This window comes from Rattus norvegicus, chromosome 1, assembly GCF_036323735.1.
Source record: "Rattus norvegicus strain BN/NHsdMcwi chromosome 1, GRCr8, whole genome shotgun sequence".
NCBI lineage: Eukaryota > Metazoa > Chordata > Mammalia > Rodentia > Muridae > Rattus > Rattus norvegicus.
The window spans coordinates 24,395,528-24,419,127 of NC_086019.1; the positions used below are offsets into that span (position 1 = coordinate 24,395,528).

Genomic DNA, 23,600 nt, shown 5'->3' on the forward strand with positions numbered 1-23,600 from the left:
GGAAGTGCAAGGCCCTGGGTTCGGTCCCCAGCTCCGAAAGAAAGAACCAAAAAAAAAAAAAAAAAAAAAAAGAAAGCCAAACATGTTTTAGAAACTTATAACTGATAAGCCTGAGCAGAATACACCAAGGAAAAAAATCATCAAAAATAAATATTCTAAAAGCACGTTTTAAAAATCTATAAGACAAGAAAATTAAAAACTTGTACTCATCATAACAACTATCTATATATCTTTATTAATAAATATGGAAGAACTTTATTTTAAAATGAAGTATTCCCATTATGTTGGATATAGAGACACGAGATCAGGGTTTCAAGGTTAACCTGAGCCACTGCCAAGGGCCAGACTCAGCTTGCAGAAGGGTTCTGGGATAAGGAGTGTCTGGGAGCAGCAAAAACAAACAACTCAAATCATGAGTCCAATCTGGCGGCCAATGTCCTGCTCAAGACAGCTTTCCAGACTGCTCTTTCTGTGCTCTGAAGATCTCCAGACAATTCTCTGCTTGAGACAGCATTTTCTTGTTATCCTAAAAAATTCTCAGGAAGGTTCATCTCTTGCAGATCATAAGCCCAGTCAGTCTTTTATTTTCCATATGAGTACAGTCATTTACTCCAGGTTCCTTTTTGATTATCCTATGAATCAGCAGTACCTGGCCCCAGCCCTTTGATTCTTCGGAGACAGAAGGCACACAATGTCTTTTAAAAGAATGGTGAGATCTGCCTGCCTCGGCTCAACACAAAGAATAAAGTAGCTGGGTGGGGCTTGAAAACTCTGACTGTGGTGGGCGTACACTGCAAGCAGGTTTCCCACAGTTCTACTCCCTGCATAGTTCCAAGTTCATCGGCTCTTGTAAAAGACACTGTGTGGCATTTGGAAGGTGGCAGTAAAACCTGGGACACATACCTGCTGTGCTAAACATTCAGTTCAGGGTCATCAGACCTTACTGCAACTCATTGATGGCATATCCCTGGCTCACTTGACTTGTCCTGGCCAGTATTTGTTCATCTTCTCTAGTGGGTACCAATTTAATGGTTAGAGTCATACCAAGAGAGCTGGCCTTTCCCTGAGGACCTGATTCTACTGAATTTGGAGGCTTGGGGTGGAATAAATTTGAAAACAATAATCCTAAAGAGATAAATGCCTTTAAAATAATACCTGTAAATCAGTTTCATTAAATACATTTAATTGTGCTTGCTTGGGTATTTTTTTTTCAAAGTAGGGTTTCATGTAAGTCATGTTGACCTCAGATTTGCTAGGTGGCTTGCCATGTCCAATGTGGCCTTGATAGGAGTGGAATGACATGGTTCCCACCCCTTGAACAGGGCCAGCAGTGCATGGACCTCCACAAGTGTCAGTTGATGGATTCTGTGGGCGAAAGGCTTGTTTGTATAATAATGTGCATGTTTTCACGTTCCTCCGAGGAATTTCTTCCCTATTCATGTTAAGGACTCCATGATGATCAGAGACAGCAAAAATCTGAATCTGGGAGGCAAAGGTGTGGCTAATATCTCAGCAAACTGGAAAAATGGAACCTTCAGGACAGCCTTTAAAGGTCACATGAAATGGAAAGATCCATCTTGAAGGTGGGTGGCACCTGTAGAAAGAAACACAATGAAACAGGTGTGCTTTGCACGTCTGGCCCTAGCAGTACCTTCCCAGTGTGCAGCCAAGTCCACACACCCTGTCGCTACTGACACTTATGCTTCTGCTGCTCTTTAGGACATCAGGGGCATTGAGCCCAGCTTCTGCAGCCTTCCTATGTAGACTGAAGACCAGCAGCTCTCAAGAGACCCTCCAGGCCTTCAGCACCACTGTTTAAACTGGTCTAGTAAACTCCCCTTTAACATCTATTCCTTCTGTTGGTTCTGTTGCTCTAAAGAACACCGATTAATACATATCTGCCTGATATTTTAAATGTCTGAAATAAAATATAAGAACTACTTATTCACAAAAGTAAACCTGCATAAAGAAAAGCACACTTCTAATGTTCACTCCCACTATGAATCAAAACGGAAATGTAAAATGCTTTCTCAACCTTTGGACAGAAATGTAAAAATAAATACACATCTTAGCTTGACAATGACATTGAAAAACCTTCAGATGATATCTGTGATCTACATAACTAAAAGCTTATTAATCTATCGAAAACATACATGACAATGTAATATCTATCAAATATTCTAGAGAAAAAGCTATTTTTTGTTTTTATAGACTTTATGAGTTTCATATCATGCACCCAATCCCATTCATCTCCCCATCCTTTCACATCTGCCCTCTGCCCTTGCAACCTCCCTTCCCCCAAAGAAAAGAAAATAAGATAGAATTTAAAAAGAAAAAAAAGAAAAAAGAAAACCTGGTGGTCGAAGCTGTAGTGAATCAGTATGTCACACAGTACACCTTTTTGTCCATATGTCTTTACTTGCAAATGTTCGTTGTAATGAGTCATTGGTCTGGTTCCAGACCTCTGTTTTCTGCTACACTATCAACAGTGGATCCCTCACCTGGACTTCTCTCAAGCATCCTGTTGTTGCCCTGCCATGAGATCCTGCAGCTTTGGATCTGCAAGACTGGCCCTTTCAATGTGTCATAGATGGGATACACATTGGGGTGAGCCAACTCAAAAGCCCTGTATCTGGCCTGGGTGGCGGGAGAGTTTGTCAGCCTGCCCATTCTCCTGTACCGACACCTCCAGGGCGAGCTCTGTGGCATTGCTACTGCTAATTCACCCAGTGCTGCAGCCAGCAAGGGGCAGGACCAGCCTCTCCTATTCTCATGCCCTCGGGGCTACTCACTCACACCCGCATCACCAGAACCAAACTCTACTGTCCTGCCCAGGTAAGGTTCAGGGCCCGCTCTCCTGAGTACAGCAACTGGCAAGGGGTGGAGGCAGCTCTCCAGAGTGCCACAGCCAGAGAGGGGTGGGGCCAGCTCTGCACAGCCTTGGACATCAACATGGTCCCAGTCAGTGGCTCAGACCAGGTACATTCTCATGATCTTTAGTGGTAGCGTAAACCATGGACATTGACACACACACACACACACACACACACACACACACACACACACACACACACACACACTGCTGCACGGCCACAGACACAGACATGGCCGTCAGCTGCAGCACATGCTGAGACTTCATTCGCCATGGCCTCAGGTAGCAGGGCAGGCTGCTCACGACAGGCTCTTCCCCTCCACCCTCATGTTTTCAGTTCCACAGCTCTTCATGATGCTCACACTGTTCCATTTCTCTTTCTTGTCTGTCCACCACATCCTTTCACATCTCCGTGGCTCTTGCTAAGGGTGGGCTGTGCAGCTGACAGGACTCTGGGTATCTTCCCCAACCCACGCCCAAGCACCATGAAGGCTGGTGGGCCTCTGGGTGTCTTCACCCATCCATACCCAGGCTGTGCTGAGTGGCCAAGACTAATATTTTTGAGTGGATAAAGATATTTATAATATGGAATAATTAGGAATGTCCTGGGATAAGGGGTTAGCTCGATAAACTTTGCTATCTGCATACAATCCAATGCAGGTCTGTGAAGCCCTGAAAACACTGGAGTAAAAACATCAAACGGCGCATACCCTACATCAGTAAACTTTCATCATGTAGTATCAATTTTCAAAAGGTATTTTCAATCCATACTATATAGTCACACACATAGCTTAAAAGTAATGAAAAGCTATACACTAAACACTGAGTCTAAAGAATCCGGTTGTGCTTCTTTTCATTGAATATGTATTATCAATTTAGTACAAAGAAATCAAGATTTCAAATGTTCCAATAGAGTTAAAAAAAACAAAAACTTGAGTATGCGACAACACTCCCTTTCTCCCTCCCCCAAATCTGCTCAACAATGTAAATATATTTTTATATTTGAAAATATATATTTTAAATATGAAATATATAAAAACAGGGAAGAGAGAGGGCTTAGCTATGCTGGGATGATAGGGAAGCCACTCCTCAAGAAGTGTTGTTCACAAGATGTCTTCAAAGATGGTGGAATTTTGGTTGGGAGCACAGGAGACCCTGGAGAGTATGAGAGAGGTGAGCTCAGTTTGAGGTACAGACTTACATGTTAGACATGAAACTGAAAGATGGATAACATCTAAAAATGTGGTTTTGTCACTCCGAAGAGGAGGTTGAGTTTCTCAGTAAGGATGCAGCCTTGTTCTGGGTTGATATTTGATCTGTGATATGGCCTGGGAAATGTGTCTTTCACCTGTAATCATGTGCCCTAGAGCCCTGCAACACACACTCTGAGCTGAGAGTTCTTGGCAGCAGGAGGTCACAAAAGTTGCCCCAAGTGATCTTTTTTTATCAATGTAAAAATCCCCAACACCCACATAAGATATCAGCATTGACTATAACAGTGTGGTTGGTAAAGAGGCGAGCAGACCCCACGAACTCACAATCCACACCTTAACAAAATCTGCAGTTCACTGAGGAAAGAGAGAGAGATACACGACATCCTTCTCTGGTTCACAGATGAGAACATTCACACACATGTAACACACACACACACACACACACACACACAATTTAAAAATAAGATGAATCTTAAAAGAAAGTGGGTTAGAAAAAAATCCAACTATTGGCAAATCTGGCATTGAAAGTGGTAAATCTCAAACTTGCAAACTTGAGACGCTGGAGGCATGATAAATAATGTTAACATTGAAGGACCTCATGACTTCAAAGTGCCTTGTGCTGAATTTAATCATTGAAATGTTTCCTCAGACCACCTACACTACAAACACACACACACACACACACACACACACACACACACACACACACACACAAAAACCTGCAAGTCTGTAAAGATTTTGAGAGAAAGAGTTCTGAAAATGCTACGTGGTTACCATGGTAACCAAGCAGCCAGGTTGTAAAACGAATCACTTTTTTTTCCCAGAATCTTTTCTCTGTCCTGCTCTCCAGAACTTGATGGTTTTTATTCACAAAAATAAATAAATAAAAGGGAGTACAGTTCATTTTTTAAAAAAAGTTGGATCTCTCTCTATACTTGTAAATATTTGTGCATGTGTTTCCAAAGAACCCATAAGCTGAACTTCATTTTTTGCATTGTTACTTACACGTTTAACCCACCATGCTAGGTCTCATATGTTGTCCTCTTACAATAAAGTGTTCAGATGAGAAAGTGACAACCGAAACAACCTGACAGCCAATCAGGAGGCACTCAGAAGATGAAGAGGAAGAAGTAGAAATCATCTACAAAATTGGTGCATATTTAATATAAAGATGAGTTTTCCCAAAAATCATTTTCTCAGTATGGAATTTATTCAGAATTCACAGGGTTAATAAACAAGTTTAAAAAAAAAACTAGTGAATGTCAGTGGTCCCACCCCATCTGTCTCTCACCTTCAGCCACACGGCAAGTAGGTTGCAGACACATTGTTCTACATGGTACTCACAGTAACACTGCTGACAGTGATTACCCTGTGCTGCGTGTGAGACTGAGAAGCCCAATATGGTACCGGGAATCCTTCTTGTCATTTGCACATGTGAAGCTTGTTGAGAGATTTCTAACTGCAGCTGCTTTTCATGGAGCCCGCTGTTGTTTATATCTCGGCCTCCAAAATACAAAATGGGCCGTTGCTAGGAACGAAGCTCTTCATTTCCTGGCCATTGAAAGAGAGTCAGCCCAGTGTCTCTGTTGTTCCTTCCCAGATGTTCCCTCGGCACAGGCAGGCTACATGACACTAAGCTTTGCCTCAGCCTTGGACGACAAAATCAACTATGGTGAATTATTAGTATCGCTTTGGTTGAGATTGTATATACTGTAGGGATACAATAATAACACTGAGAAGCAAGTCTCAGGGCCTGTCACATGTTGAGTAGCTGGCAAAAACTGACTATAGAACACAGAGATGGGTGAGGTTTAGTTTCTGCTGTCAAGATGTTCCTAAGGTGGACACACTTCCAAGAGGGTCGAGACTATGGATGGCAAGCATGTGGACACATAAAAATGCTGCCTTTGTCTGGGGCCAACACTCAGCAAATAAGAGCACTGGCTATTCTCCCAGAGGATCTGAGTTCAAGTCCCTGTGTGCCCACCAATGTCACCACCACCTGCAACTACAGCTTCAAGGGATCCAAGACTCCCTACTGGTTCTGCAGTATATGTGGCTGTGAACACATGTGACATCCACGCAGAGACATGTGAGTTTAAAAATACATTTTTTAGAAGTATACATATAAATGCCTCTATATGTAGATTCGTCCATCTTAAATACACATTTATTGATTACAATATCAAAAAATAGAGAGACCATTTCATTAGGCCAAGGATTTTTTTTAACTTCTCAGAATGACGCACAGAGATGGGGAAACTTTGAATTTTATTTCAGAGAGGAAAGAATAATATATTTTCATGAAAAAGAGGACACTCAGACACGGAAAACCGTGAGTAGGTGACTTCTAAGCTCTCGAGGTTCGAGCCGTCCTCACCCTGCTGAGGGAAGGAGGCCACTGTTCAACGCATTCAACACACAGGGTTGCTTGATATAGTGATAGCTAAACAAACACAGCCATAGGAGATTTACTGACTCCAAGCAGACTGTCAAAAAGAATTCATCTTTCAGTAACAGAGTTGTGCCTGTCCTTACAATACTGTCACAGCAAACAAACAAAAACAGCCCCCAGAATCTTCCCAAGAACTCTGAGCTAAAATAAGAACTTTCTCCTCCTTTCTTGAAGCATGTACCAGGAACCCTGTGCTTTCTTGAAAGTCTCATAACCTTCTACTTAAGATGGTATTACCAGCCCCATCGCGTAAGCTCAGGTACTGGTCCTATTGACGCATGAGAACTGCAAGACCCAAGCTAGCCTGAGCTACAGGGTGGGTTCAAGTCAGCTCTGGACCACTTAGTAAAAACTGCCTCGAAATGAAAGTGGAAAGGACTATTCATTGTGCAAGCACGTGCCAACCACGCAGGAGGCCCCGGGTTCCAGTCCCAGCACTGCCAAGGAACCAAAAAAAAAAAAAAAAAATAACTGAAGCAATAGACATCTGAAAAGTCGTATTACGCATCTTCTGCATCTGCCTCTGGCATGCAAAGCACCTCGGCTGTGACACTTCCCACCACATCTTTACATTGCCCATGTGCCCTGATTCTCCCTTGCAATAAACAGCACTGATGCCCATGGGCACAGGGACATTGTTCATCCAGGCTGTCAGAAACCCCACCTTTCGGTGCGGGCAGTAGGATGTTTACAGGACCCCTGGGAGATGCTCTGCTAATGAGTTACAGGCTGCCTCATCCATCCAGGACTTGACTATCTGCCTAATCTTCTGAAATTCCCAACCTTGTGCTTCCTCCCTCTTCCTACAAGAGGTCCTCCTGGGAGACACTGAACACAGGGATGAGCCCTTCTAATCTGAGGAACTACAGCCTTGTGGATATGTACAGCCCAGGGGGCTGCAGTTTTGTTTATCTTTCCTACTTGTCTGGTGGGAGGTTTGGGTAAATGAGAAGGCTTCAGATTTCAGGCCTTGGAAAAATATCTGAGTGGCTCGTTGCTGTCTTTTTAAAATTCCAAGCATTCACGACGGAGATCTGAAACTGTTTTACTTGAAAATGAAACTGTGTGCTTTGACTGTAGTAATCTCTCCACCAGAATAATAGGAAAGACCTTGCACATCCTACTATGCTTTTAGAGTGAAGTTGACAGTCAGTGGGTGATTGTTTCATGTAATTTGAGGATAATTACCCAAGAGTAAGACATCCTTACATAAGCACCAAGGACATCATTTCTAAAGTCGGGCTGATGGAGGTTAAGTTTTGCTTTATTTTAAACAGACTAACAAGAGGAAGAAGAACTTTGGGAACAAAAATATCTAGGATGTTTCTTTGTTTTCTATATTTAAAATCACATTTCATCTTGGAACCTATGACTAACAAGCCTTTAGAAAGTCCCATGCTGTTTTAATGTGGATACATTTTGAATAAAAGCAAAGCCATGATGCTCCTCAGTTAACAGCAAATATTATGAGATCTGACCGCTTGCCTTTGCAGAGTTAGGGTTTGTGAGTTCTGTTCCTAGGTGACAATAAGCAGATATCAATTTGATTGATTCCTGATCCTTGGTGAGATCACCTCTCTCCCAGAGCATGGAGGCCTTCAAAGGGACTGCTCCTGAGGGAGGCTTCTGATGAGGCAAGGTATTGATTGAATAATTTCAGTGCCAGTGGCACTGCTCATAGAAGCTAAACTTCATGAGTGCTGGAATGCTGTGTGAGCCTGCACTCTAAAGACTGTGAAACACAGTATATAGTGGCCCATTCTCAGCCCTTTACACATTCAGATTTCTCCTAGACAAGACCTTCCCATTAAGATCGGAAGTTCTAAAGTCCAGTGCAGTCTGAATTGGATGTTCGACAATAAACAACCCTTGTGAGTGAAAAAGTCAGAATCAATTGATAACCATTCTAGTCCTAAGGCGTATCTATGGCTTGCCGTCCTTGTGAGTTATTATTTATCTATTAGCTACCGTGAATCTTCTATGGCATGATGTTCCCATGAACCTGCTGCCCATTTCCTCTCATCCTCTACGATGCTTCGTCTTTACAGTCTTGTTAGCCTGGATGCCGGAACTTGCAGTAAAAATCTTGGAAACTGAACTAGGAACATAATCTATCAAGAAGTTTGCTAAATTTCAGAGACTTTGAATTAAATGACAAATTGAACTGGTCCTTTGTCTAATCTTTGTCCATGGTCATGAAATAAATGGCAGAGAAAGGGCTAGAACCATGGTGTTTCAATCGAAATTTTAGAAACGAATAATATTTTCTAGTTCAGAAAAGTTGTTGAATAAGCTATTACATCTGTGCTAGGCCAAAAGTTATCATTAAATAACTAGCTGTCATGGATAATCTGCAGAATAATGTGTGCATGCATGCTATAAGTATCTGTTCATGGCACATGTACATGCACATGTATATATGGGTATATGAGCATGTGTGCAGAGGCCAAAGGTTGATCGAGATTATCTTCTTCAATCACTTAGCCTTATTTTTGAGAAAAGTCTCTCACTAATCCCGGAGATCAGTGATTGACTAAACCAGTAAACCAGCAAGACCCAGACACACACACACACACACACACACACACACACACACACACACACACACACGAACATGTATTCACAGCTTCAGTTCAGGTGTTACAGGCGTGTGATGCCATGACCAACTTTTTACATGGGTGCTGAGTTTCAAAATTCAGGTACTCATGCTTGCATGGGAAACGTTTTATTGAGCCATGGTCCCCAACCCTAAAGTAATTCATCCATCACAGAATGGAAAACAAGTTAACCTAACCAGGAAACTAAGAATCAGTCTACTGTTCAACACATTTACAGATGTTCCTTTTATGGTAAGATCCTTTGTTTCCTTTCTTGCTTTGATAAGCATTCTTGAAAGAATAGATTGATAAAAAATAAAAGGCATTAAAGAAAATATTCCCACTGACTTGAGTTTCCAATATGTTAAAGAACTGTTCCTAGGAGTTGGAGAAATGCCTCCATGGTTAAGAGCACTGACTGCTATGTGGGTTCAATTCCCAGCACCCACATAGTGGCTCAAAACTGTCTGGAACTCCAGTTCCAAGGAATCCAATGCCTTCTTCTGACCTCTGTGTACACTGGGCACACACATGACACTCAGATATACATGCAGGAAAAAACCCATACACATAAACTAATAAAATTTGAAAGACTTTTTTAAACAATTCCTTCCTAAAATATTTAAAAGAAATAAAAATATTTAAAAGGTAAAAATAATAATGAAAACTGATCACAGTTACGGGTTTCTAGCAACAAAGAAAGTGAAGATAATAATGATTAACTAAAATAAGCCACTGACGCTGCACACTGACATTGGAAGACGAGGAAGTCATGGACTCACTCGTGGTAGGGTGGTCAGACACACGGAAGGAATAGAAAAGGGTCCAGATCTTTGGCCATTTAAGAAGAAAATTCTATAACTGAAAATGAGCCCCTTTCTTTAAAGCCAAGTCATCAATGGTGTCGAATGGGTCTGAACTTTCAAGAGTGTTTGTTCAATGACCTGAGCCATGGACTCTCGTACAATGGTCAAATTTGCTGGACAGAAGCCCAACCTCAGATTATTAAGTAACTTGATAGCATAAACCCTGTCGCATTTGTGCCCAACAAACCTTGACTCGGAATACTTTCATCTTGTTGGCTTAAGATGACGTATTCATACAGAAACAAAAAGACAATCGTACCGGGAGCTGTTAAAAGTCTGAACTTTGGCTCTTGTAACATCTTTTATTTTCTGCATTTATCTTGGCCGTACTACCACTTCAGTCATTCTTTTCAAAGAAACAAACGTTAGAGTTTGCCACCTGGGAAACAGAAGTATCTTCAGATCCGAGTGTGTGTACGTTTTGATGTATTGATGTGCGCTTGCTTTAACTGTACATATTGGCATAAGTATGTCATTGACAAAATGAGCATCCCTGGTGCCCATGGAAGTCAGAAGGGTGTCAGGTCCTCTGAACTGTGCTCACATATGATTGTGAGCCATGGTATGGGTGCCATGCATCAAACCCAAGTCCTCCAGCACCAAGTGCTCTTAACCACTGAGCTTTCTTTCGAATCCCTTTACCTCGTGAAGAGAGAACAGTGGTTGTTGTTCTTCTTGCTGTCTGCAGTACTTCCTAATGTTAATTCTTATGGACTGCACAGAGCTCTGGAGAAATGGAGCATTTTTATGAGCAGTCCTACTGAGGAAATACGGCAAAAGATTGTGACCAAAATTATCCAGAAAATGATAAGACTACAGTGCATTTCACCCAATGCCTTCGTTAACTATATTAAGAAAAACTACACTGTGAGATTAAAACATTTGGAAACCAGAATGTAATGAGAAAGAGTCAAACATTTTTTTATTCACTATGTTCTCTGTCTCTCTGTGTCTCTCTGTCTTTATGTCTTTCTCCTTTACCTTTCCTGTTTATTTATCTGATTTTATTTTATAAGTATGCATACATCTGATATGTTTTAGTCAAATTCATATCTGCTTCCAATTCCTTCCCATATCTCTGCTTTTCCTGTGGTGTGTGTGTGTGTGTGTGTGTGTGTGTGTGTGTGTGTGTGTGTGTGTATGTGTGGTGTGTGTGTGTGTGTATGTGGTGTGTGTGTGTGTGTGTGTGTGTGTGTGCATGCATGTGTGTGTTTAAGATCCACTAAGTACTTTTAGTGCTACCTGTGTGTGCATGGGTGTAGGACTATGTACACAGGCAGTTTCTAAGGATCTGTACCATTAAAGAAAACTAATTCTGTCTGAGAAGTAATCAACTGCCAGATAAGGGTAAAACTTAAGACCCTCCCTAATCCATTCTGGGACTTATGCAGGGAGCCACAGCCATGGGAGTTCATGTGTACAATGGCACTGTCGAGTTGGACAAATATGATGTCACTGCAAGCATGCACTCTGAGTCCTACAACCTCTTGTGCTGGTGTCCCTGAGTCTTGGTATAGGAGGGTGTGATATACAAGTCCCATGAAGACATGAGAACCCCCCAGCCTCAGATTCTCTGCACTACATGGTGATGGTTTGTGAGTCTCTGTATTAACTGCCATCTAGAACAAAAACTTCTTGCATGAGAGTTGAGAGATGCACTAATCTATGGATATAAAGATATCAACTGGCCACAGACATAGGCAATGTTTTTGGTAAAATCGAAGAAGAAAATTTCACTACGTGGACAAACGATAGGAAGAAAAGAAGGGCTGCAAGCAGGCATCTTCCTAACTGGGTGATGCTTTACGCATGGAGGCCATGAGAGACCGAAGGCTCGAATCCTGAGAATGCTTAAGCAACATGACAAATGCTAGGACAGGAAATTTTATTTGACTCTGTGCTGCACGAAAAGGGAAGCTTTTCAAACTACTGGGCTGAAACCAAAATGAGTGTGAGAATCCTTCAGAGTTTAACAGCACAGATCTGCTTGGTGAATGTTTTTATTTTGGCCTTTAGTCCTTCAGAACCTCAGGAACTTCCTATGCCTCCAAGCAAGGCCAGGAGACCCAGGCAAAGAAGACGAGACAGCAGCTCAGTGGGAGACCCCTTGCCAGAGACCCAGAGTCTTTAGAATCAGACTTCAGAAATTTAAAAAAAAGGAAGGAAAAGAAAAGAAAAAGAAAAAGAAAAAAAGAAACAATAATAATAACAAAAAGACAGAGGAAACCATAAAAAAGGTAATTTGGCCAGTTGCACGTCCTTTAATGTTAAGATGCTTTGAAAGCACTTTTTCCCCCTGTCAAAATATTTTCAGGGTCAGGGACTAAAGGGCCCCGAGTAAGCCCAAAGATTTAAAGCATCCAGCAAATTAAGCTCCTTCCTCTCACAGACATATTAGAGTCTTTGAGTCTTTAATATAATTTAAAGCAATTGTCCCTGTAGGGAGGTCAGACATTTTGCACAGTTACACTGAAATAGTTGACCTGCCCGGAGAAACTAGAAGAATTTCAAGGGTACATTTCAAGACGCTGTTTCTGTTGATAACAGTGTTCCAGAATTTATATTTATTAATATTGCTTTATTTTGGTCAGACTCCCACAGGAAATCCTGAGGAGTGTCTGTTGCTGGCATATTTTATCTCCGATAGCTGCATCCCTTTGGTCTTGCACCCTGACTGCTAGGATGAAGCGTACCTTTGAAAGCCTTTACTAGAGCTGAGGATGACAACAAGCAGGGATTTCAACACTCGAGGAACACAATCCTTCTACTTTCTCCAGTTATCATTAAAATGTCTTCTAGACATAGGTCATAACTGGAAACCTAGAAACGATGCCTGTGTAGCAAGCCCTTCCCACAGAGCTGGAGTCCCAAGCGATTAAAATTTATCACACTGTTCTTACAGCTACAAATACTGCTGATGTGTGTCATTACTAAGAAAGTACTATTCATAACATTTTGATTTCAGTCCAAATAGTTTTTCCCCCCCAAATTTCCCATAAAATGCTCTTGATCTTTTTCTTAAAAGGTCTAATCCACTTCTTCTTTGAAAGAACAAAGAAAGGGGTCGATTGTTCTCTCCTTTAAATTTTGTTTAGTGTGATATATTTATTGCCTAGTGGGATGTATCTAATTTTCCACTGGCTTTTGCTGAGAAAGTAATTGGGGTAGAACTTAATCTCTTGCAACCTGAAGGCTGTAAGCACTTTCCTGACCCGATGCTACCCTGCTCTGCATGTGGTGCTATTAAAATGATATGTAACCACAGGACCTCATATTGGAGCAAAGCTTTGGTTTTCCAAGATGCAGACTTGGAACGGACAATGTTGCACTTCCGTTAGGCAACATAACGCGTACTGCGGGGGTGAAAAACAAGGCCTTCGAGTGGTAGAAGTTTGTTTAAAGACAAGAGCAGGAAAATGGTTTCAATCTCCCCGGCTAAAGGTCTGATGTCATTCCACAGGACTGTCTGGCCCCAGTGCACTCTGCCTGTCCTTGTCATTGCCTCACAGCACAAGACAAAGCTGCACAGCACAAATGGCCTTTGTAGGTGTTTCACCTGCGAAGCCCCTCGCTCCATTGATCTGGTTATCGATAAGGAGGGAATGTAGCATCTGTGTTTCTGCCCACAGGTTCATCTCTCTGAACATTAGTTTGAGATAACGCTGACTGGAAAATGCTGGTTTGAGCTTTTAGAACTGATCTCTGAACTCTGGAACTAAGTGTATCTTTTAATAACACTAAAAGATTAGGGGAAAAAAACAGAAAATAAGATAGGAGAGGAAATGAATGCTTACCATATCTAGATGAGAAATGAGTCAGACTGTTGTCATGATTCTGATTCCTATATTATATACAGTTCAATGTGTGACTTGTATCCTAACCGTCTCTCCATATAATTCGGTATTCTCACTCTATCCCTTGTGTGCTTGCTCCCCCCCCCCCCGTGTGTGTGAGTATGTGTGTGTGTGTGTGTGTGTGTGAGAGAGAGAGAGAGAGAGAGAGAGAGAGAGTAAGTGTGTGTGAGTGAGTGAGAGCTGCACGTGCATGCAGCTGTCTCCCTCCCCCCCCACGACATTCACACTATTGTATATTTAATGCTCAATATTCTACAGTACTTAACAAACGATTCTATTCAATAACACCCCCAGAATTTGTCCTTGAAGTTTTAGAGGTAATGGAGGAGGAAAGTGACTTATTTCACTGAGAATTCTGCTGAAAAGATTATTAAGGAGTTAAGTAGACAAATTGCCAGGTCTATTTTTTTTTTTTAAATTTTCAAAACAAAATGTACTAGTTCTTTGCATTGCTAACATAGTTGGCTTCATGCAACTTTTGGAGCAAATTTCTTGTTGTATAATTATCTTTCAGCTCAAAGTCATTTTGTGATGGGAACAACCAAAAAAAAACTAGCTGGAGGCATGCAAAAGTGAGATCGACAGGGTGCTAAGAGGAAGAAAACAATGACTCAAAGTGATTACATTAATCGTACCAAAGAAAACTCCAAAAAGCTGACTTATTTTTCCATGTAAATATCTTATAATATCAAATATTTCCACGGATAAGGGAGCCAACCATTGACTGGGGCTTGACATGAACTCGCTGTCTGAACATATTTCACTGCACATTAAAAATCTGGAAAGAGACAGTAGTGCTCATAAGAGCAAGAAGTGCAGGACTTCTGGTTCTGGTGGGCACTGGTGCGGGGCAAACTGCAGGGGCTGTTTTTATTGTTTTCAGTGCAGGTGACTGAACCCAAGCACACTACCATTGAGCTGCATCTCCAGTCCCAGAAACTGCTTTGATTCGGGTTTTTGTGTATGTGTTTATTTCATTTTACCCTTCTGTATGCTAGCTATGCTGAAAAGGTTGCCCATATAGGCATAATAATTCCATAACCACAGATATTTAAGCCTCAGAGTGAAACTTCCAGTCAAATCAGACAGTTTCTTTGTGTGGGATAGCAAAGACCTCATTCACTGGGGTTTTCTCTCTTTTTTAATGTCAATAATTTCCTGAAATTCTTTTAGAAGATATGTGGACCAGGAAACACACATAATTACCCTAAGCATCTTTAAGAACACAGATACCTAGAGCCAGCTCTAAGCTGAAAACTTCAAACTCTCTAGCCCCACCAGCAGGTGAGACACACTGAGGTCACACAGTCTTCCACTCCACCTACATAGGGACTATCTCTCACACTCTGCCTCCTTACATTGAGACATCAACCCTTTGATCCTTGTATACATTTAACAGCAGAAAGCATAAACCTTTTATGTTTAACAACAAGGTTCTTTCCTCTGTGTAAAATACTTTCTATTTCTGTATTTTGTTTCTTTAGGCATGGTCTCAATATCCTCTTAAGAAGCAGAGAGTATATTCTTATAGCAGGGAGGCCAAAAACAAACTCAGACTTTAAAAAACAGAATCCATTTGGACACAGCACTTTGGAAATTAGATTCAGGTTTTCATATTTTCTATAACCAACAAGTTTGCTCTAAAGGTCACCTCTAAACATTACCTGATCGAGAGCAGCCCTATACTGTGTTCACTTACACTGAACTCGTCATTAGTTAAAAGCCCCAGAGCATTGTGCTTCACCATGGCCAATGCAAACCCATTATTATTTGTACCTTTTAGAACTTACTACCAATGGGAAACTATTCCAAGAAAACTTAATGGACTAAAATCAGTCATTGTGACACTATGGTCTGTTCTATCTATAAAGTGTTAATGATGAAACTCAGACTGTGTTTACCACAGCTAGATCTTGTCTGTCCTTAATGATCTTGTATAAGCGAAGACAAGTTTCAGCAAATTACAGGGAAGTGTCCTATTATTTAAAAAGGAAACCAAGACAAATTCTCCAAATCAAATAGAATTTTTACATCTAATACTTTTCAAAGTATGCTTGCTATACCACAGCTCACATAGGATTTAATGACATGTGTTTATTAGACAAAGTGAACGAACAATTAAAAAGTAGTGCAGATAAAATATAATGATCATCATATTTTTCCTGAAGCATACATAGGAATCATAACTCTTGGCACTTAAAATGGACAATTATTAAAATGCTTGAGGAGCCCCATGTGTGGGAGTGGTTGCTCTCACTCATATTTATGAGCAGCTTTAAATTCTTTCTACAGAACGAAGAAGAGTAAAGATCGCTCCTGAGAGACACAGCCAGAATACAGCAAATACAGAGGCGAATGCCAGCAGCAAACCACTGAACTGAGAATAGGTCCCCTATTGAAGGAATCAGAGAAAGAACTGGAAGAGCTTGAAGGGGCTCGAGACCCCAAAAGTACAACAATGCCAAGCAACCAGAGCTTCCAGGGACTAAGCCACTACCTAAAGACTATACATGGACTGACCCTGGACTCTGACCTCATAGGTAGCAATGAATATCCTAGTAAGAGCACCAGTGGAAGGGGAAGCCCTGGGTCCTGCTAAGACTGAACCCCCAGTGAACTAGACTATGCGGGGAGGGTGGCAATGGGGGGAGGTTTGGGAGGGGAACACCCATAAGGAAGGGGAGGGGGGAGGGTGATGTTTGTCCGGAAACCGGGAAAGGGAATAACACTTGAAATGTATATAAGAAATACTCAAGTTAATAAAAAAAAAAAAAAAAAGAAAAGACACAGCCACATATTTAATGAGGAGGGAGAGAAATGTCTACACTGGTCTGCAGTCATTGTTCCCCCAAACCTCTATGCTGTCCAAATGTCCTGTGGAGGCATTTAGAAGCCTCAGTTGAGCCAATACCATAAGCAAGAGATACAGCACAGAAACATGCCACAGACACGGTAGACAGCCTAAAGCACAAACACAATCAGAATGTCTTCTGGAACATTCTTGTGAACTTGAGTTCTTCAATAATTGTGAAGCACCCCCTGCCATACTCAGAGTGACTCCCAGTTGTCCCCGTGCAGTGCCTGTCTCGGTGGCTACTGAGTAGGAGCTGCATGTCTTGAATTTGATTTGGATGGGACTTAGATGGAGGGAGGCAGTTCCATCCGTCTCTTCTCCCCCACTTACAAATTAAACAGGAAACACATAGACATGGTATAGATGACAGCAAAGTGTCTGCTTTGTATCCTGCTGGTTTTATTTAACTTTCCCCTCTCTACCCCAAGCATTTCTTCCTCTTCTCACACATCTATTTTATGTCAGAAAGAATAGACTAAAGTTTGTCGTAAGTTATTTTGCTGTGTGACTCCTTGAACCCAGAAGTCCTTTTTTTTTTTTAGCAGAAATGACAATATATTCAAATCGCATGCCGTTTTTAACTGACAGATGGTGTATATGATGTGGAATAATCATGTTTTAATCCTGCTTACCTGCACATGGACAAAACAGGGCCTTTGAAGTATAAACTTCAACCCCAGGCTCTCTTCATACATACTGGATTCCAAGCTTTCAATGCTGCACATCAATATGTCCAAGGGCACACAGGACAGCCAGGGCACAGCACAGCCAGGGCACAGCACAGCCAAGAAAACAAGTTGCTTACTGAATATCCAGTTAAATTTGAATGGTCAGTAAGCAGCAAGCAATGAGTTACTAGAAGCATGTTTCAAATCTTGCATAAGCTCTTACACTAATACATTAGATGCTGTTTATCTGACGTTGAACTCTGCGTTCTGTCCTACAAAGACCCTGCACGTCATTTCAAGCCTTTTTGTTCAGGCTTTTGTCCCTGCTGTCTCAGAGAACCTTCTCTGCCTTCTGGACAGGAAGACTCATCCAGATTGGCTTTCTTCCCCTTCATGATAGCCCGGCTACCAGTTCACCCCAAATGTAACACAACTGATCTTTTCTACCTTTGCATGTAACTGTGCCCAGTGTGTCTCAAGTCACAAGTTGTGTCTCACTCATAGATATATTTGGATGCGAAGACAGGAGGTTGAAGTGAGCTTAACTCACCTATACCCTGACACTAGAAACTGGGAGACACCTGGAGGACATCTGGGTGGGATGAGGAGCAGGCTGATGACCATTCACAAAGCTGGATTTGAACCTCAAACACTGCAGACAGCACCTAAAGTCCTCACTGACATTTTAAAAAGAAGGAGGAGGAGAAGGTGAAGGAGAAGGAAGAAAGAGGAGGAGAAGGAGGAGGAGGAGGAGAAGAAGAAAAAGAAAAAGGAGGGGGAGAAGAAGAAAAAGGAGGAGGATGAAAAATAAGACAAAAGAAGAAGAGGGGGGAGGGGAGGAGGACGAGGAGGAGGATGAGGAGAAGAAGGACGAGGAGGGGAGGAGAAAAAAGAAGAGGAGGAGGAGGAGATCCTGGTCAAGAACTTGAAAGTTAAATGAAGTTGTTTACAATACAAAAAACCTTGCACAGAATTACCTAAATTGTTACCTTCTAAATCCATGATTCCATTGCTTATTTCTGCTCTTTCCCTCCGTCCTTGCCTCCCTCCCCATCTCTTCCTCTTTTATCTGTCTTCTTATCCCCTCCTGCCTTCCTTTACTTTCTCCCTCTCTCAAAAAAAAAAAGCACCAAAAACCAAACCAAAACAAAGCAAAAAAACAAAAAACAAAAACCTCAATTTCACTTTTTAGATTTTGCCCGCTTGCTATCGAGTGCACTTAATAAGCCTGAAATCTCACCCTTTACAGGGTAGTTTGGCCAGTCAACCTTCGCCGAGATTCTTGACTCGATTTCATGCTCCTAGATTCTCTTCCTCAGCTGTCAAATGGCACTTCTAATCAGAATGTGTAAGAAGAGCAAAGCTGTGCTCCCACAAACCTTGGGGAAAGAGAGAGAGAGAGAGAGAGAGAGAGAGAGAGAGAGAGAGAGAGAGAGAGAGAGCTTCTAAAGATTGTTCTCAGTCTCATCTGTCTGGTTCAGATTTATCTAAAAATAAAAGAAAAACCAGGCGAAAAAAAATAAATGAACAGAGGATAACGTGCAGCCTCGTGCCTCCGAGTCAGATAAGGAGATAATTTCTACACATACTCCATATTTCATTTTACTTTTCAAGTGCCCTTTTCACCCCTGGCCCCATTGCTAGGATACACATCCATTAATGAGGAATCTTTTCGTGCCTTCTTCTTTCTCATATCACTCGCAGCGAGACACTAGACTTTCCGCGGAGTTCATTCACTTCAGAGCCATTAAAAAGAAAATATTGTCTGGAGACAGCGTGTCTCCAATTGGTGCAGCGCAAGATGAAGAAATAAATTCCCAAGTTTCCAGCTTTTATCTGCCACAGGCTTCCTTTGTAAAAGCTGGGAACGTTTCCAAGTATCATATTTCAATCTGTGAAATGGGTGAATCATTTCTAACAATGTCTCTTTCACGTGTCGTTTGGAGAGAAAAGAAAAAGTCCTGAAATGCTAGCGCTTTGCGAAGAGTCGTTTTCAGAAAGTGCTTGCCTGACTTTGGCTGCAAAGGCTTAATACTGGTGATCATTAGACGTCATGAAATAATAATAACAACAACAGCTATAATAGTTATGGTGGTTCCCATTTCTTTCTCCAGAATGTGCCTGTTCTCGTCTTGGTTTCAAGCCTGAAGTTACTAAGGAGGAGCCGGGGACATATCTCAGTGGTAAATCACTAGCCTACCATGTGTGAAGTACCAGGTTCAAACTTTAGAACAAAGGAAAAGAAGGAAGGGAGAAAGGAAGGCAGTGAGAGAGAAAGGATGGACAGAGGGAGGAAAGAATGGAAAGAGAGGAAGAAATGGTAAAGAACAACAAAAAGTCGGAGAAGGGAAATCTTTACTTTTATGGTTGAATTTTCCCTCTACGCTTTCACCCAGACTATCAGAGCTGCGGGTGTAGCGATCATGCTAATCTTACCTGCCCATCTCCCTGGACGTATCAGAGAACTGGACCTGTCACATATCTGTGATGTGGGAAAGAAACTGAAGCAAAGCTTTCTCAACCCTGTCTCCCACTTCATCCCCGTCTTGTACAACAATCCACATGATCAGAGTCAGCTTTAGGATCCATGGCTGTATATGCCACAGAGGTCAACGAACACCCAACGTCTTGTGTGTGCACCTCTCAGCAGAAGTACAAGCAGGTAATTCTTTGGACGTCACCAAGAAAAAGCTGGGCAAAAGGGAAAGTTCACACGGAAAAATGGAGATCCAAATGGAGCAACCAAGTTATGAAGAAATGTTCCTCAGGGAGCCCAGAGCACTTCTAATGTTCCCTGATAGTGTCTCTTCACTGAAAAGTAAATTATCAAGGGTTTGTAAGATTATCATTTACTGAAAAAAAAAGTATTCAGGTATAAGGCAATGTTGATTTGATATTTATCAACACTGTGGGTTGAACAGGATAGTCTTGGCCTTCCGGTCTCTGTACCATGTATACTTTCCCTACCTTTAAATCTGTATTTGGTAAGACCTTTCTGGGTGGAGCACTGGTTGACATTACACTGTACATGACCTTCCTGGTTTTCGAAATGTCTTATATCAAGATTATCTACAAACAACACCATCAAGGCCATGCACTTTCTAAAGAGTTCAGCACCACTGTTCGGTTTGTGCCCATTCTGCAAGATGGGAACACATTTCTCCCTCTTGCTGATGGCTATCACATAATAATTGAATGAAATGAGAAAGTCAAACGCACACCAACATCATCTGCCTGGCAAAGCTTGGAAAGACACAGCTCCCACCAAGAAACCATAGAGAGCAGGGCTTCGAGACCCAGAATTAAGCTCGAGGGCTGTTCTCTGAGTTCGAACATGGACACACATTCTGAAAGAAAAGGAAAACCAGTTTCTGGAAAAGCATACAACTCTTTCATGCTTTTCACAAAGTATGAAAGCACTGTTTTTGCAAGACAGCTGAAAACTTCGTTTACAGAGAGGATATTCACACATACATATATGTTGGAATGACAAGAACTCCAGAAAGGTCTTGCCAAACACCAGCTTGAGGGTCATGAGAAGCACACATACTACAGAGAGGAGAGGAAGGTAAGACCAGCCAGCTCAACCCGCATTGCCAATAAATACCATGGCTCCATCACCTTACACATTTAATAAATCTGTTCCAATGAATGGATAAATTGATAAAGCCTGATCCTACAGAACATAGTCCCCAACAGAGCATCCTGGGGACCCAGTACAGACTATGCTATGGTATAGAGAAGACTCCAGACACCTAGTCAGTCCCAGTGCTGTTATTATCACAAGAGTGGACACGAAAACAGGGCCTGAATCCTAGTTCCAAAGAAGTGACCTAATGAAAGCCTTGGGTCACTCTAAATGAGAAAAAAAATTATTTCACTATACCACTTGAAGTTTTTGTAATAAGCACTCAGAATTTTTACAAAGATATTTCTAACTGAAAAAATGATAGCGGAGGAATAGAAAGGAAGAGAACAGAAAGAAACAGAAAGAAGGGGAGAAAAGGAAATGATAAAGGAGGTGAAATGAAAGGATGTGTGATGCATCAGCAGGCACAATCCACTGTCTTCAACCCTGCAGTTCACCGAAGCTCTTCATTGCCTTTGAACACAAGTGTTGGCTCTCTGAATGGTGATGCCATCAGCATTAGAAGGACCGTGGATCAGCATTTGCCTTCCCCCTTTCTTCTTCTTCCTCTTCTTCCTCTTCTTCCTTTTCTTCCTCTTCCCCTTCCTCCTCCTCCTCTTCCTCCTCTTCTTCTTCATCTTCCCTTTTCCCTTCCCCTTCCTCCTCCTCCTCTTCTTCCTCTTCCTCTTCTTCCTCTTCTTCCTCCTCCTCTTCTTCCTCTTCTTCCTCTTCCTCCTCCTCCTCCTCTTCTCATTTATTAAATTCACTTTGGAAAGAACACTGGTAAGAGCAAAAAGAACTCCCCTACAACTTCAGGAAACAAGATGAGAGGACTCAAAACATTCTGAACTAATGGGAAATGATCACTCTTGACCTCCTCCTCTCTCCTCCAGAGGCCCAGGGCTCTTTGCAGACATAACTAGGGAGATTAGACAGTTTCTCCCATGTTTCCAGGTCAAGAGGGCAAGGCTGGAGTTGTTCAGATGTTTACTGAGTGCCTAATAAGCACAGAACATAGTGCTTGGCACTGTGGGGATCCAAAGACAGCAGATATGGCTCCTGCAGCAGTAAAAAGGAAACAGAAAATTCATGTAAGTTAACAGCAAAACAAGAGATTTCAGGAGGTAGTTTCCAGAGACAGACACAGAACCCATGAGCCTTCCTGACCGACTGGAATGTCCACCTACTTTATTTAGAAAGTTATTTGACATCTGTGACACACACACACACACACACACACACACACACACACACACAGCCTATTAAAATTGAAAAACCAATTATAAAATGTACACATTTTAAGTTATAGAGATGTTGGCAATTAATAGGTTCTATTATTGGGCATTTTAGGTATTTTGCTAAGTACTTTGAGGCATTTTTAGCAAATCTTTAAAAAACTTAATGTGCTGTGAATCATCACCATTTTAAATGTGTTAGACTTAAAAAAATCTTTCAATAATTCAACGTAAAAAAAAAAAACCTGAAGTAATTCATTTTAGATGTCACGCTTGTGCCACATCTGCAGCACTGTACATGGTACTGGGGAATTAGTATGCTCATTACTACACACAGCTTGTTCTTACTGAATAAAGCATTTCTCAGGACATCCCAGTAAGACTGGTTAGTGAACATGATTGAAAGATGGTCCTGAGGGAGCTGCACAAGGAAACCAACTGTAAAGAAAACATTCCAGCTCTTTATTTTACACTAAACTCTTCGTGAATATTTAAAACGAGCAAACCTTTTCCTTCATGACAATACGAATATGGTCCTCTGCCTTCAAAGAGATAGGAACGGCCTGAACTAGGTGCGAGATCATAAAACCTCGGAAAGGAGATCTAAACCACGATGGACAGGAAGTTCTGTTATGGAGCCGGGCACAGCACAGGGGAATGGAAGATCAGGAGGAAATTGGTGGGGGTGACCCTGAAACGCTCTCACAGGCTGGTGTGTTCAAACACTTTATCTCTACCTCATGGTACTCTTTGAAAAGCTTGGGGAACCTTTATGAGGTAGAACCTCCCAGGAAGAAGTGTGTCACTGGAATCAGGATTAAGACCTTACGGTCTGGCCCCACTTCCTGTTCACATTCTGATTCTTGATTGTAGACAGGATGCATCCAGCCACCGTCCTGTTCCTGCCATTTCTTCCCAGGCTGTGGCCATGTCCTCTCTGCCATGAAGGACCTTAGCCCTCTAGAAATGTAAGCCACAGCAAACCCTTTCTTTCCTGAGTTGCTTTTGTCTGGGTATTGTATCATACCAACAGGAAAAGTAACTGATGTAGGGGGTTCACCCATCCTTGTGGGATCCACACACAGCTTCATGGAGGAGGACAGAGCTTCTCTGGCTTTAGACAGAGTAGCAAAACTTTACCTGGAAAACAACAGTCAGAGATAGGATTTCTCACAAAAAAGAAAGCCAATATGGAAGGACAAAGCTTCAGTATGAGAAGCCAAACACCTCTAAAATGGGAAACCCCAAGGTCTAATTTCAATTAATTGTGGCCATAACCTGAAAAACGAACAACCCCTAGAAAGTGAGGCTGGTTAGAGGGCTGGTCAGATAAAGGCACTTGGTAACAACCAAGCTG

The 23,600-nt window shown here is 41.8% G+C and overlaps 1 long non-coding RNA gene across 2 annotated transcripts; it reads right to left on the reverse strand.

Moving 5' to 3' along the window:
* Positions 1-209: 209 nt before the first annotated feature.
* Positions 210-18,362, reverse strand: LOC102555465 (uncharacterized). Of its 2 annotated transcripts, XR_005497574.2 has the most exons (3): positions 17,931-18,362; positions 17,345-17,429; positions 210-1,594 (listed from the first exon to the last, which is right to left on the reverse strand). It is a non-coding gene; the product is annotated as an uncharacterized LOC102555465 (long non-coding RNA). The 2 variants fall into 2 exon arrangements; XR_589883.4 differs by lacking the exon at positions 17,931-18,362 and having other exon boundaries at positions 17,345-17,924.
* Between the last annotated feature and the right edge of the window lie 5,238 nt (positions 18,363-23,600).